The sequence below is a fragment of the Panthera tigris genome, chromosome D2 (assembly GCF_018350195.1).
Source record: "Panthera tigris isolate Pti1 chromosome D2, P.tigris_Pti1_mat1.1, whole genome shotgun sequence".
NCBI lineage: Eukaryota > Metazoa > Chordata > Mammalia > Carnivora > Felidae > Panthera > Panthera tigris.
Window position 1 is genome coordinate 64,158,615 of NC_056670.1, and position 15,796 is coordinate 64,174,410.

General features: G+C 41.3%; 1 protein-coding gene across 5 annotated transcripts in view; it reads right to left on the bottom strand.

Moving 5' to 3' along the window:
• Window positions 1-15,796, bottom strand: part of SORCS1 (sortilin related VPS10 domain containing receptor 1) — a 501,774-nt gene that overhangs the window by 369,600 nt on the left and 116,378 nt on the right. The gene's annotated exons all lie outside the window — the stretch shown is intronic.

Here is a 15,796-nt window from a genome sequence, read left to right on the forward strand (position 1 = left end):
GAGTCTGTGTTTTAACAAGCTACCTAAATAACTGTAATGCACATTCACGTTTGATAATTTCTTTTTTATAGCATTTCTGTAGAAAAAAAAGGTTTCATTTTCTTTCTAACTTGCTTCTTCCCTCCCTGTAGGATGCTGACGTGAATTCTTACAAGAAGCCAGTGAGGTCAGAATCATCCTTCCCCTACAAACACTACAGCGATATATTGCTGGATTGCAGTGCCATGTTTATGATTAGGATGGGTTCTTTCCAGAAGGCTCCTCAGATGCTCCTGCATGCCAACTGACTCTCTAGCGCTGCTACACCCTTTTGCTAGACTGTCCCATACATGTCTAAACTACATGTAGAGAGGGATTAGCTTAAGAAAGAAACCTTCTATTCATTCAACTTAGTCTACAAGTATTTGTGGAGTATCTACTATGTGTAGGGTACTAGTTTCCCCTCAGGAAGAGTGCCAACACCTCTGATGATGTGGAAAGACAGACAATACATATGACCCTTAACCAGAAATACGTTAGACGATATGTCAGAAAACAACAAATGTTACTGTCATCACACACACACACACACACACACACACACACACACCCCACAAATATAATAGGGCAAGTGGGGTAAAAGTCCTAAGTTTACCTACAAGCGGTTTCATTGAGAAAGTGGTATTTAAGCAAGAACTGGAAAAAGGTAAGGGAGTTGGGCATGCTGGTATCTGGAGGTAAGCATTCTAGGCCTAGGGTACAGCCAGTGCAAAGGTTCAGATGCAGAAGTACTCCTGACTGGAATAAGGACAGTTCTCCTGGTATCAAAATATAGAGAACTGACAGGTCATATTTGAAAATGATATGTCGACTTTGAAATAATTTTAAAATAACTATAATAATACAGTAACATATGATACATGGCCTGCTGGTCTTTGAATGAACTATGGTCTTAAACAATGAGGACAGGTGCCTGGCATGGGGTCTTTCCTATTGTCTCTCCTGAAAAACACATGCATGAGTTAAGAGTTTCATTTCTATCATTTCTGATTGCAGTTGACATATTTGTAAGCATCTCAAAGAAATCACTTTGGGCTAGAAAATACCCAAGTCAAAATAGAACATTAGGAGTTGATTATAAAATAATATGGAAACACAATTGGCCAAAAGGATCCATGAATACCATAAATACAGCAAGGAAAATTTAGAGAACTTACACTACTAGATATTAGGATTTTCTGTAGATATATAAAAATTAAACAGTGTGAAAGGATAAGTCAAAAGAAAAGAACAGATAATTAAGAAAACTGTCTCATACTGATAGAAATGTGATTTATAACAATGGTGCAATGTAGAAAAGAGGGGAAAAGATGGTCTTTTCAATAAATGATGCTGGGTTAACCGGATATATCCATATTGAAAAATAAATCTTGAACCTTAGTTTGTATCAGACACAGAAATCAATTCTTGGTGGATTGTAGATCTGAATTTGAAAGGCAACAAAATAAAATTTCTAGAAGATCATCTAAGAGAATATCGGTCTGACCTTCGGGTAGACAAGAGATTTCTTAAACAGGACACATACACCACTAACCAGAAAGGCAAGGAATGGTAAACTATTTTAAAAGAGAAACTTCTACTCGTCAAAAGAAACCATTAACAGAAGCAAGCAAGGTGTTAAGTGGGACAAGATAGTTACAACATATATAGCTGGTAAGGGACTCGTATCTACAACATGTAAGGAATCCTTCAATCAAAAGGAAAGATTACTTAACAGAGAAAAAGTGGCGGGGAGGGAGGCTAAACAAGGAGCTCACAAAAGAGGAGAGATCATGAAAAAAATTCTTAACTTCATGATTCCTTAGTAAAATGCAAATAAAAGCGGTAATGATACACCTGAACATATCCACTAGAATAGTTAAGATCAGAAAGACATGAATACATGTACTGTTGGTGAAAAGTGGAGCCCCTGGAACTCTCCTACATCACCAGTAGGGATAGGATTATTAGTTCAATTACTCTGGAAAACTCTTTGGCAGTGTTTATTTAAAGTAAACAGTGCAAGGGGCACCTGGGTGGCTCAGCTTGCTGAGCGACCCACTTCAGCTCAGGTCATGGTCTTGCAGCTCGTGACTTTGAGCCCTGTGTCTGGCTCTGTGCTAAAAGCTCAGAGCCTGCTTCGGATTCTGTGTCTCCCTCTCTCTCTGCCCCGCCCCTGCCCACACTCTGTCTCTCTGTGTGTGTGTGTGTCTCTCTCTCTCAAAAATAAATAATGAAAACATTTAAAAAATTTTTTTTAATTAAGCAGTGCTTACTCTATAACCCAGAAATTCCACCGCTAGATATATCCAACAAAAATTATTTTGATACCAAAGACAGGTGCCAGAATGTTCATCTCAGCATTATTTGTAGCAACCAAAAACTAGAAACAATTCATATGTCCATGAACAGTGAAACTGATAAATTAACAGTGCAATAGAATACTATGCGATAAATATCATAATCAGTGAAATGACAAAACCACTGCTACATGAAACAAACAACAATAAATCTTAGAATCACAATTCTGATCCCAACAAACCAGACATGGAATAATACGAAGTGGCTAATTCCATTTACAACAAGAACAAGCACAGGCAAAATCCAAAACAACGTACTGAATTCGAAGTCAGGAGAGTGGTTAGTTTTGAGGAAAACGGTAGGGACAGACCTGGGTTCCTTGCATGCTGGGAATGTTCAGGTATATACGCACATTCCCTTTGTGATAATTCATTGAGCAGTGATTTCGAGATTTGTGCATTTTTATCTGTATATGTTATATTTTAATTAGAAAATATCTTTTCAAAGCTGAAAAATAAATAAATAAATACAGCCTTCGGACAAAGCACTTTGGTGGAAAGAACACCAAACCAGGTACTGGGAGTTCTAGGTTTGAGCCCTAGCTCTGTTACTGATCTGCTGTATAATTTTGAGCAACTCACTTTACCAATCTAAACCCTGGTTTTTGTGTCTGTTAAGGGGATCCCTGCCCATCTGACAGGGTAGTGGTAGATACTAAATGACATAATAATAGTCAACCATTTCGTAAACTCTTAAGCATCGCATAAGTATATGATGCAGAATGGTGGGGGAAATTGTAGATTTAGAAGGTAGAGCTACATGATAAATATAAACTTGCAATAAACACATGTGATTGTTTTCTTTTTTAAATTGTTTTTATTGAAGGCCAAGTTAGTTAACATACAGTGTAATAATGTTTTCAGAATTTAGTGATTCATCGCTTACATATAACACCTAGTGCTCATCCCAACAAGTGCCCTCCTTAATACCCATACTTAGCCCATCCCCCTACCCAGCACCCTGCTGGCAACCCTCATCTACTTAAGAGTCTCTCTTATGGTTTGTCTCTCTCTTGTTATCTTATTTTTCCTTCCCTTCCCCTATGTTCACATGTTGTGTTCCTTCAATTCCACATATGAGTGAAATCATATATTTATTTTTCTCTAACTTATTTTTGCTTAGCATTATACATTCTAGTTTTATCCACGTTGTTGCAAATGGAAAGACTCCATTCTTTTAGATCACCGAGTATTATTCCATTATACACACACACACACACACAGACACACACACACACACACACACCCCACATCCTCTTTATTAGTTTGTCAGTCGATTTGGGCTCTTTCCATAATTTGGCTATTGTTGATAGTGCTCCTATAAGCATGGGTACATATTCCCCTTCAAAGCAGTACATCTGTATCCTTTGAATAATACTTAGTAGTGCAACTGCTGGGTCTCAGGGTGGTCCTATTTTTAAATTTTTGAGGAACCTCCATACTTCAATAAACAAACTTTGTAAAAATCAGATTTTTCATTATAACTACCGGTTGCAGAGTATTATTGTTGTTGCTGCTGTTTTAACATTTGAGTATCTTGCAATCTGTAGCTCAAATCCTTGATGGCAACAACTGAGTCAAGGTGAAAAACAGCTGTTCCTCCTTCAATGACCATATATTCTCAGGCTTATCACAGTCTCCGCCATTCATTTTTATTGCTCAACTGGTTATTATAGGAATATGAGTTTGTGAACCACAAAACACATTATTATAAAGACTGTTTTTCAACTGGTCCAAATCAGAAAAGGCAACTGGTTTGCAGCATTCCAGAGTGAATTAGGGTTCAGTCAGCGTCTGCTCACAGGGAGCTCATTCACTCTGCCAATCCCTTTCCCTGTGCCACATGCTTCAGTCTCTGCAGGCTCCTTCTAGAAGTCATCCTTTTTAAAGCCCTAACAGCCCAAGTGGGGAAAGTGCCATTCAATCAAAAGGTGTCACTGGAATTTCTCGAATGCTAAAGGCAAGTGCAGAGGGGCTGTGCATTCTGTCCCAACAGTCGGTATCTGTCTCCATGCACCACGTGGAGTGTGCCATGCCAAGTCCAACGGGGCGTGACTCTGCCCTCTTGGAACTTATGGTCTACTTAGGGAGGCAGCTCCAACACAGGAATCTGTGAAAGTAAATGCCAGAACAAGAGCTACAAACTGAGCGAGTGCTCTGGGGTTCCAAGAAGGAGCAATCACTGTGAACTACAGACAATCCGAGAAGGCTTTTAGAAGTAATGCAGTCATTGAGGATACGGACCCAAAATTCAATAAGCCAAGGCCATTCTGCTCCCTGTTCCTAGGGAGAGTCACCCCATGTCCCTATGGTGATGACCACTGAGTTGAAGTCAATTTGGGATGAGTGCTTTTATCTCAAATTATCCAAGTCACTCTGCCCAGACAAGAATGACTAAAAGAAGGCATAAATAGGACAAATGCCTTTACCTTTTATGCTCACTAAATGGGCAGCCTCTAATCTCAGAATTTCACTAATGGGCTTTAAAAAAAAAAAAAGCTCTTTTGGTTAGACTTATGTGTAGTAAATGGACTGCAGTATGGAATTAGAATAACCCCCAGATGACTTGGCCTATAAGATTTTGTTCAAAACTGATGCCCAGATGTGTTGCCTTGATTACCTGTCCTCTGCAATGCTGGGGTGGGGAGAAAGGAGGATGGAGAGGGGGAATGTCTCATATCCACATGTTTGAGACATTTAACTTTTGTTCCTCTAGATTTTAGCATATACTAAAGATGCAAAACAGTTCTTCAGTGAGGAAACCTGTTTAGGCTTCACATTCCTACAACTTTTTGTGACTAACGTCATCATCAATTAACATGGATAGAATCAATGTTCCTCAAAGGCACTTTAAGGAAATTCTGTTCCAGGGTTTATTTTTGTACCTAAGCCCTAGGACAGCATAGAACACAAATGCACTGAATCGATGTGTCATATTTCTGTGCCCTACACATTTAGAGACAAACCTCTCTAATGGATTTTGGAAGCTATGCAAAATTTCATACTTTTGATTGGGTGCTTGACTCATAGAAAGCAATTTTAAGAAATTTTGAACAAAAGAGTAACCCCTAAACTTTCTTGGAAAAAGACTCCCACCCACCCCAATGCCAGGGAACTAAATTCCCAACTAAATCTACCTTACCCCTCTCTGTATAGATACAACAACACACACACTTACAAGATAAGGAACTTTCACTTGGGTAACTAAGCTTTCTTCTCCATTAAAAGTAAAAAGGGAAGATGATGCTGATATTTATTAAGTGCCTACTGTGTGCCCAATGTCTTGCATACAAAATTTCAACTAAATGTCACAACAATTAAAGACAGTAGAAACGGGGAAACAGACCCAGAGAGCATGGGTCTGGGCGTTGCTATCAGAATACCAGTCTAGATTAAAGCTGAGGATTGTGTCCATGCGTATGCACACATGTGTGGGCAATTCAGCCAGTCAGAAGAACAACATAGCAGTGGGTCAGACTTGAGGATGCCAAAAACACTTGTAAAATGAAGATTCCAGGGGTGCCTGGGTGTCTTAGTTGGTTAAGCATCTGACCCTTGATTTCAGCTCAAGTCTTGATCTAATGGGTTTGTGGGATCAAGCCCTGCATCAGAATTGGTGCTCGGAGCCTGCTTGGGATTCTCTTTCTCTCTCTCTCTCTCTCTCTCTCTCTCTGCGCTTCCCCCTGCTCACTTGTTCTCAAAATAAATAAACATTAAAAAAAAAATGCAGATGCCTAAGCCCCACCCTCAACATTCTGATTCAGGGTGCGGGGAGAGAGGAGCAGAAACACGCCAAGTAATCTCTCTCAAGTTCAGCAGACAACAAGTGAGACAATTTTCATCAAAGTGAGAGCCTAGTAATGAAGGGCTTGGCCTCTAAAATCAGAGCTCTGGGTTTGAACCCTGATATGGCACAGTCTCAGAGAGGTTAGGTGGCTTATGCAAGTTCACAGTGAAGTATGCCCTCAGGAAAATGAAGGTAGCAGTAACTACCTGCAGTGTTACTGTGAGAGTTGTACCGGATGATGGAGGTCAGTCACTGCGTCTATAGCATGGCAGACCTCTAGCCACCATCTACTGGGCTCCACCACGGGTCGCAAGCCAGGCAGCTCACCTTTTCCGTGTCAGGGCAACGCCCAGGTCTCCTATAGCAATACCACAATCTTGCCCACACACAAAGGTTTCCCAAAAACGGTGGCCTTCCTGCCACAAAGGGAGGTAATCAAAGACCCTCTCACTAAGACTAAAACCTTTTCCATCCTTTTCTGCCACTCCCTATCCCTGAACTACCTTTCTGGGTTTTAAATTGGTTGCATTCATTGTAGCACGTCCAAGTCAAGGCAATAGCTACTTTTCCTTCCCCCACCATGAGGCAAATCTAACTCCAGAAACATGTGTTAGAGGGAACACGGGTACAAAAGACACACAGCATGGTTGGGACACGAGAAGTTTTGCACTCTCAGGAAAACAATAACACATAAATTGAAACTTATAGTTCTGAATACCATATGATTATACAGCAATACATAGTAGAGACTAGAATGCCTAGTAAAGCTCAAAACAGGGAGAAACCAATCTGTTCTAATATGAGGAGAAAAAACGTCAAGGAAGCCATGGAACCTGAGTTAGGCCGAGATGGTTGGAAGAGGTTTGTTGTTGTTTGGAAAATTCTGAATATTTACAAATGAGAAGAACATACTGTAATACTTTCTCAAAGCTTTCAAAACTGTGGCCAGAGGATCAGCACATCAGTTTACCTGGTGTTTTGTTAAAAATACAGAACTCTGTGCCCAACCGCAGATTTCTCTAATCGGAATCTGCACTTTTTTATATTTAACTTTTTTAAGTTTTATTTATTTATTTTTTGAGGGACAGAGACAGTGAGAGTGTGTGTGTGGGGGGGGGAGGGGGGTGGGTCAGAGAGAGAGGGAGAGAGAGAGAATCCCAAGCAGGCTCTGCACTGTCAGCACAGAATCCAAAGCAGGGCTCCAACCCACAAGCCATGAGATCATGACCTGAGCCGATAACCAACAGTCAGACACTCAACCATCTGAGCCACCCAGACACCCCATCAGTATCTGCATTTTAACAAGATCTTGAAGTGATGTCAATGCATTTAGTTTCAGGTCGTTTGAGTATAATAAGCACCCAAGTAACCACCACCCAGGTTCAATAGTTACCCATAGACCGTCCGGTTTAACGTGTACCTCAGCCCACTTGTCTCACCTTCCTCTTGGATTATTTTTTTTTAACGTTTATTTATTTTTGAGACAGAGAGAGACAGAGCATGAACGGGGGAGGGGCAGAGAGAGAGGGAGACACGGAATCGGAAGCAGGCTCCAGGCTCTGAGCCATCAGCCCAGAGCCCGACGCGGGCTCGAACCCACGGACCGCGAGATCGTGCTTAACCGACTGAGCTACCCAGGCACCCCTCCTCTTGGATTATTTTAAAGGCAACCCAATATGCACTATTATTTCATCGGTAATTGTTTCATAGGGTACATCTTTAAAAAGGCATGGTCTCTTACCAAGAATAATAACTGTAAGACATTTAAAACTGTTAAGACATTTACCACATCTAAAAATACAGTAATTCCTGAATATCATTAAATACTCTAGGAGCATCTGAATAGGTAAGGAAGAAGAAGGATATTCTACTTTGGAAGAATCTGCAGAGATCTAGCTAGCCTGCTTGGAGCTGAAGGGTAGGTTTCTCAGTACTTGGGAGTGGTTTAGCTGAATAATGCCCACAAAATGACCTGACGCAAAGCGCAGTGTGTCACTGCTAATACAATTTATGTCAAATGACTTTTGCCAGGTGTTGTCGAAGAGGTCACAAAACCAGAACCTAAAAAAGTAAGGAGGGGTATAGTGTTATAAATGGTTTGCCAAAAAAGCAAAACAGATTGGAAATGTTAGAACTAAAAAACAAACAAACAAACAACAACAAAAACACACCAAAATTTATAACACCTTGACTGAAATCTCTAGATTTATTTGGAACTATCACCATGTTAAAGTATGTCTGAAAGAAGGGATCAAACCCAAGAAATGCCAGCATGGGTATAAATAGTTCTTGAAGGTTCAAGCATACCCCAGATGTGTGGCTAAGACTTGTAGGAAGACTTAAAACCTCAGGGAGCTCCCAAGGGCTGTGCCCCTCAACTGAAGCACATGACTGCAATTACAATGGAAGCCTCACCATGAAATGAATGGTTGTGAAGTATGTGTGTGTGTGGGGGGGGGGGGCGGGGAGGGTTGGGTGAAAAAAAAGTGTGACGGTATTATGTTTTATAATGCTCCGTGTATCTGAATATAAAGAAGGTGAAGAAAATCAGATCTACTGGAAACAAGACCCAAAACAAAACCAACTGATTATAAAGTATAACAAAATGGTTAATTTCTGTGTCTCGAGAGGATTCCTAGGGGGAATGTCAAAACCAAGGCACATTTCAGGAAGGTCAACTCAGTCAGGGGAAGGTTAATTTCTGGAGTACCCTAGATGTCAGAGGGAGGAGCTGGAACTTAATCCCACAAACAGTAGGAAGCCAGGGGAGTCTTTGATGGGATAAAGACAGCCCTTCAGGAAGGTGCATCTGACAACAGCAAGAAGCAAGGGGGAGATCCTAGAAGTAGGAGGGCCCTGGGAGGGATTGCTGAAATAACCCCGGCATGAAGAGATAAGCCCTGGAATGGCTGAAGGTCAGCTGAAAGTCAGCCTTGAAAATTACATCAGCCTCTCTTCACACAACTTACAAGCCCTCCCCTCCCCCACCCAAGACCTTGTGGTTGCCAACCTAAAAAATCCGCCATCTGCCACAGGGATGTGACCACCCACAATAAAAGGAAATCTCCAGCATCGTGGTAAAGAATAAATGACTCCAAATCTCTAAAGTCTTTCCAATAGGTTGGAAATAAATTTCATTTACACACTGAAATGTTTATGGAAAGTTTAACAAGATGGACAGAAATGCCATTTAATGAAATTTCTTATACCATAGTTATTTCTTTCATACAGCGATGCATTTATTTGGAAGAGCAACAGATTTGTTTACAGGCAGTGCCCTGGTTAAAGCTTGAAGCAGAGGCTATCCCTGAAATATTTTTTTTTTCCCCAGATGGGAAGAGAGACACAGAGAAAGGCAGAGGCAGGGAAGGGAGGGAGAGGAAAGACCCAGAAAAGAGAAAAGAGAGGCTCAAGCGTGGTGGTGAGAGGCAGTGCGCTGTGTGATGTGGCACCACCCCAGGACCCTTGACATTGGCAGCAAAGTCGCCAAACACACAAGACAATTGATGTGGATGGACCCGTACATCTCTGGGTAGAAACCAATTAAAGAGCTGAGTGTCAGCAAACTGGAAATCTAGCTTATATGTGCAATTAAGTTTCTGTAAGTCAAATGTGAGAGCATGTCTTAAAGGAATCTCTAATGAATCCTTTAACAATATGAATAACTCATGCCCCAGTTTCTCTGCTTGGCAATTAAGGTGCCTGACTATCAGTTCTCTTATTCTGGGCTGTTCTTTTAACTCCTCCCTGAAGGCATGGCAAGCAACAGAAAGCCTGGTAACATGATTTGTAAAATATTTACTGTTGAAAACAGGGCTGGGGGTGGGGGCAGGGGAGGAAGATCTGGAAGCCTTCCAGAATCTGGCTGAGTGACGTGCCTCCTGTCACCCGGATAATGATGTTGTCAGGGGCTGACTGAGGAATGAGCAGGGTGGTGGTGTCTCTCTATTCCTCACTAATGTCCCCACCCGAGCATCCATTTTCTCATTTACGATCTCCTTGACACTGACTCTATTTACATGGCATCGGGATTAATCAGCCAGGAGTTTTTTAGCTGCAGGAATCAGGCAACCCGTGTAACTCAGCATGGCAGCATGACATTATCACCAGCTAAGCAATATTCGTTCTGTATGATCACCATCTCCAGGGAACTTGCTGTGTGATAGGACTTCAGGTGCTGAAGTCATAAACCATTACACTCAGCCCTGAGCAGCTCTACGACACGTTTCCTCAAGGACAGTCACGAGAGCCACACGGTGATCCTGCCTGATTTATTAGCAGGATCGGCAAGGGCACCGCAGAAGTTTCAGTTACCCAGTGCTGCAGGGGAAGGTTCCCCTCCCTCAACTCCTCTGGCAGGTCCTTATACACAGAATTACCTGAGCCCCAAACACAACCCACCGGCTCCGTGGCAAGCAGATTTCTGTCGAGGTACCGAAACCACTGCATCACAATTCTTTGTCCACCTGTCGGTCCTCCCTCAGTGAGAATGTGAACACTCTGATGAAAAGAACAGACATTTACTTGTATCCTCATTTCTCCATGTGGTGTCTGCTACTAAGTGAGTTCTCAAACTATGTTTCGTGAGTGAATAAAAGAACAAGTAAATGAGTTTTAGTGAATGAGATAAAGGTTACTTTACCAAAGAAAACAGAAACTTGGGGTTGAATTTATTTCTCTCTCTTTTTTAAATTCTATCCCTCACAAATTGAACTGGTCAGTTTTGATGGGGGAGAATGTGTTTTCTAGATCAATGGCCTCCCACCAGGTGGATCGAGGGCATCTGTATCTTTACCTGGTAAAACTATTCAGTTCAAAAGGAATTTCAAGGTTTAGGCTAACAGATCTTAGATGATGGCATTAATGTTTTCACATCTGACTATCTTTAATGTTGAGTTTCCCATCCTTTCCTCATGTGAAACAGCAGACAAGGGACAGAAAAAAAAAGTGGTGCAGATTCAGGCACCATCTGTACCACTTCCTAGCTCTGTAATTTTGGCAATGTGTCGATCACCTTGGAGCCTCCATTTTCTTATCTGTCCTTAGTGTAAAGAGTCAAACATAGCAGGTGCTCCTTAACTGGAAGAAACCACTGTTAAACCGTGTTCTTGAGGCAGATTAGCAATACCTGGTTTGTGTGAATAGTTGGCTATATTCACTAAATCCTCAGGAAACCCTCTACAAGTCAACTAAGCATTGCTATAGAAAACGACCGACCAACCAATCAACTGTGAGAAATAGGACTTTGAACTCTAGTAACCATGTGCTACATCTGCTGGTGTAACTCCCAAGATTCTCGTCTCCAGGCAATTCTTTTTCTGTCTCTCCTCACTTCCCTTCACTACAGGGAGCATAACAGATTACATATGCTTACTTCTAAATCAAAGAAGCACATGTGTGACCTTTGCCAAGTCACTTAACCTCCCCTGGCTTCTCTTTGCTCATTGTTAAAATGAATCAGTTGGACCCGAGAATCTCTAAAGTCATTCCGGCTCAATGGTCTGTGATTCTAGGAAATGAACACTCACAGTCACTAGATAACAAATCAAGAAGTCAGCCCAGTTAAAGATATTAAGCCAAATGAAGCCCTATAATTTTCTTAACTTTGCTCTAATGGGAAGAAGATTAATATATATTAAGCCCATAGGATGTACAGATACTGTGCTAGAAGTTCTCATAAGGGATTTCAATCAATTGTTTTACTTCATTAAAGCAAATCCCCTAGGCAAGCCTGAAGTTTAATTTTGTTTTTATAAGATAATGTTTGGGTCATTCACTGGTATATCGCCATCTTTGTGTAACAGTACTGGGAAACTACCATAAAGGCATTTGCATACTGGTCAATACTCCCTTTCAAAAGTCAGGAGGATGGGTTTATGGGTTTGGGAGCACATTAGTCGGGAAAAGTCTCACTAAATCTACCTACTCTCCTGGGCGCCCACAGCCTCCTTAGGATACACTATTCATTCAAGCATTCAACCTTAAAAATCAGTCTGCATCTCCCTTGCCCTACAATTTCTCCAAACCACAGTATGTGATAAACATGCATAGTGTTAGCTCACTCACTCCCAATAAAGCCCCGTGAATGAAAGGAGAGTCTCTCCATTTGAAGCCTATTTCCTAAATGCTCAATGGGTCATTCAATTAATCCAGTAAGTATGTATTGGTCTCCTTTTTGTGTGTCAGACCAGAACTAAGTATTCGGATATGGGATAAGGTAAAGAAAGTATGCCCTTGATTGACAGACATTACAGTTAAGATGGACGGGGGGGGGGGGGGGGGGGGGGGCGGGGCAGACATTAATCAAATACAAGCACACACAGCTGTATACACATGCAAACACATTCTGTCTCTGTCCCACTCTTACCCAAGTTCTCTGCTGGTAGGTAGGCTCTTTATTCCTGTATCAGAGACTTAACTATTGTTGAAAACATAAACTACATCCTAGGCAGAGTGAACAGCTTGGGTGGCATCTCTAAGGCAGGAAGGAACATCGTGGCAATGGAGGAGTTGATAGAAGGAAGGTGTGTTTGGAATGCAGCTAGTAGAAAACAGAAGCACGTAAGATGAGCTTTGGAAACATATGCGGGTCCAGAGAGAATTACCGCGGCATACAAGAGCTTACAGATTCTAAAATTATTTTAACCATTTTGCCACTTGAGAAAAATGAAGGACATCAACAGTGGTCTACTCTGTGTTACTTCTTTTGGTCATATGAGTATCTCTTTTGTTGGTCAAATGCCAGTTCCCACATGTATTACTTAGTACTAGGTGAACTCAGAGGAGTCTAATAAGAGCATTATTAATAATAATAGCAATCATTTATTGAGAATGCCTAAAGACCTGGGCTAAGTACTGTACCTACATTCATAGTACTTTATCCCGCTCTCTACACCATGAGGTAGGTATTAGTTTGATCCCAAAGTTACAGATAAGAAAACAGTGTTAAATACCTTATTTGAAGTCCTACAGCTATTACTAAATAATGGAACCACACCTAAATCCAAAATCTGTACATTCCAAAGTCCACTGTGCTTTTGTCTATGCCCTCTTTGTGTCTCAGTTCTCCACACCCATAGCTCTGCTACACAAACAAAGATAAACCACAAATATAATAGGTATTGACATATATTAATAAGATCCTTTTAAATCCCAATTCACAGAGGTGAAACAGCAACTTTACTCAGTATGTTTTTCTTTGCTTGGAGAAATAGTGAAAGATTGAGGTAAAAGTCTAGTTATGGCCAAACTCATTTTTGAACAAAAACCAAGCTCTGCTCAATTAATACGATAATCATTTTAAGGGCAAAACTCTTTTATATTATACTGAAAATATTTAAAATATATAGAAAAAAAAGAAATGGACATAAGAGAGCAAGACAATAGAAGAGAAAGCTTGGCTGATAAAAAAAAAACTCAGGAAAAGGCAGAGAATCACAAACACAAAAAGGGAGCAAGAGACATGCGAGCAGGAGAAGGGCCACGATGTGGAGACACACAAGACACATTCAATCTTCCAAGTATTCTGTGCAATTCACCTGAATCTCAGAATCTCGCCTCTCCTGGCTGTCCTCTGAGAAACAATTAGAGAGCTGACTGCCGTTCAGAGCTCTCAAACTGTTCTTTCCTCAGAAACTGGCTTGTTTCTGAATGGGAAGGCTTAGTTTAGCTGGGGGGCATCACCTAGGCTGAGGCAGATGTCTTCAACACATGAAATCACACTCAAAGTTAGAAGTTTCCCACCTTTGGCTGAATATACTGATAGAACAAACTCTTCTTTCCCTAACCCTTGAAATCAGAGATCACGAGAGATCATGAGAACGATTAGGCATATCGATAGTTTGTCCTTTCATTCATTGCTAAGCTACCTCGTTTGGTTTCATTAAAAAGTAACTTTTCAGTGATCCTTTCCAACCCCTGCCAGGCTTTTTTTTTTCCCCCCTCCCATTTCTAACACAATTTTTCTAGCCCTGGTCTATAATACTCATCAAATTAGCAATCTGAAAGCAATTGATCATGTCCAGAGTCATTTTAGGAATCAATGCCTATGGCTTGAAGGCAAAGAGTAATATAATTTGGCAAGCTGCCTTGAATGACTTTATTTCCATTCTTATTGAAAATGATTGACTTTTCTGGAAGGTTTCTGTGATATTGGTAGGAAAGAACTTTGCATTAAGAGCCTCAAAATGTGAATGACACCCAGTCTCCATTTAGCCCTGGCTTTCAGGTAATTATGCTTAACTGCTTAGAGGCCATTCTCTGGGCTTCTCTCTGACACTTGAAAGCATATCTGTGTTCCACACTAGCCTCGGCATCTCCTCTCCTTTCTTCTGATTCCCTTTCCCAACATTTCTGCACTAGAATCCTGTGTAGTTCTGCTTTCCAAAGCCAGAAATCTGGAATAATCCTGAAATGTCATTCTTCCTCACGTGTTACTCGATCGTGTTCACAATCTCAAATCTATGCACAATCCAATGGTGCCAACAGAGGGATAGGAAAGCCCCGTGGAATCAGTGGTAGCCTTTGTGATCTTTTGACAGACCTAAGAGCAGGGTCTCACTGCTTCTCTGTGGGACTGAGACTCTGAAGGATTGCATTTGGAACTGGATCTGTTACCCAGAGCTGCATTCCAGACACATAAATACACGTAAGACACACAGACATACATCTATTAGTATAAGGACTTTTGTAGTTGCAACGATTAACAGACACCAGATGGAACTAGATTAAGCAAAAAAGAGAAAATAAAGGGTAAGTGATTACATGCATAAAGGGGCATAGCATGGACTAAAAGCCTTGGGGCTGAAATCGGGCATGAGAACCATGAAGATCCAAGGAGTGTTCTTCATCCATATCTTTTCTTGATTTGTCTCCTTATTTGAATTTCCGCCCCCCTCTCTTGCTCCTTATTCCACACGCTGGGTGGAAAATAGCTTCCCGAGAACAACCAGAGTTTCTGTCTGTTCAAATGGCTGCTCTCCCTTGGTCCCAAATCTAGTTTCCTAGGGTGGGAAACTGCATTGATTACACAACCAGCTACAAGTTAGGAGAGGGAAGTCACTTACTATAAACAAGCCTGCTAGGAACCTCCTCTTTGCCCCATAGACATGTTGAAATGTCTCCAGAAAAAAAGGGAGGGATATCTTGTGAGTTGGGTAGTTCTCCACGATGTCCAATGTCAAAGGAAAATGACAACACAGCTGCTCTGACAGAGGCAATGAAACGAGCTGGAATAACACACTTATGCCTCCTGCCCAACCCCGCCTCACTCAGGACACTTCAGACCACATCAGATCTTCAAAGTCACTGCTGCAACCATTAAACTAGAAACAAAAATTCACCACTGGAAGGATTTTTGTCACAATCGCTACCAAACTTGTCCACCTCAAAACCTGCCAATGAAACAAGTTCGTGGTCTTCATTTTAAAGGAAGGTGCAGGTCCAAGAACCCACATGATATGATAGGCCCTTCTCAAATCCCATTTCCCACCAAGCCTTCCTCTTATAGCCACAAAACAGTACTGGTTCGATTCTTGTCTGGAGCATAGCACAGGCTATACATGTGTCTGGTTGCTACAGTCAACAGGTGATGGTGAAGGCCTTGAACACAGTGATCTATCTACAAGTAAAC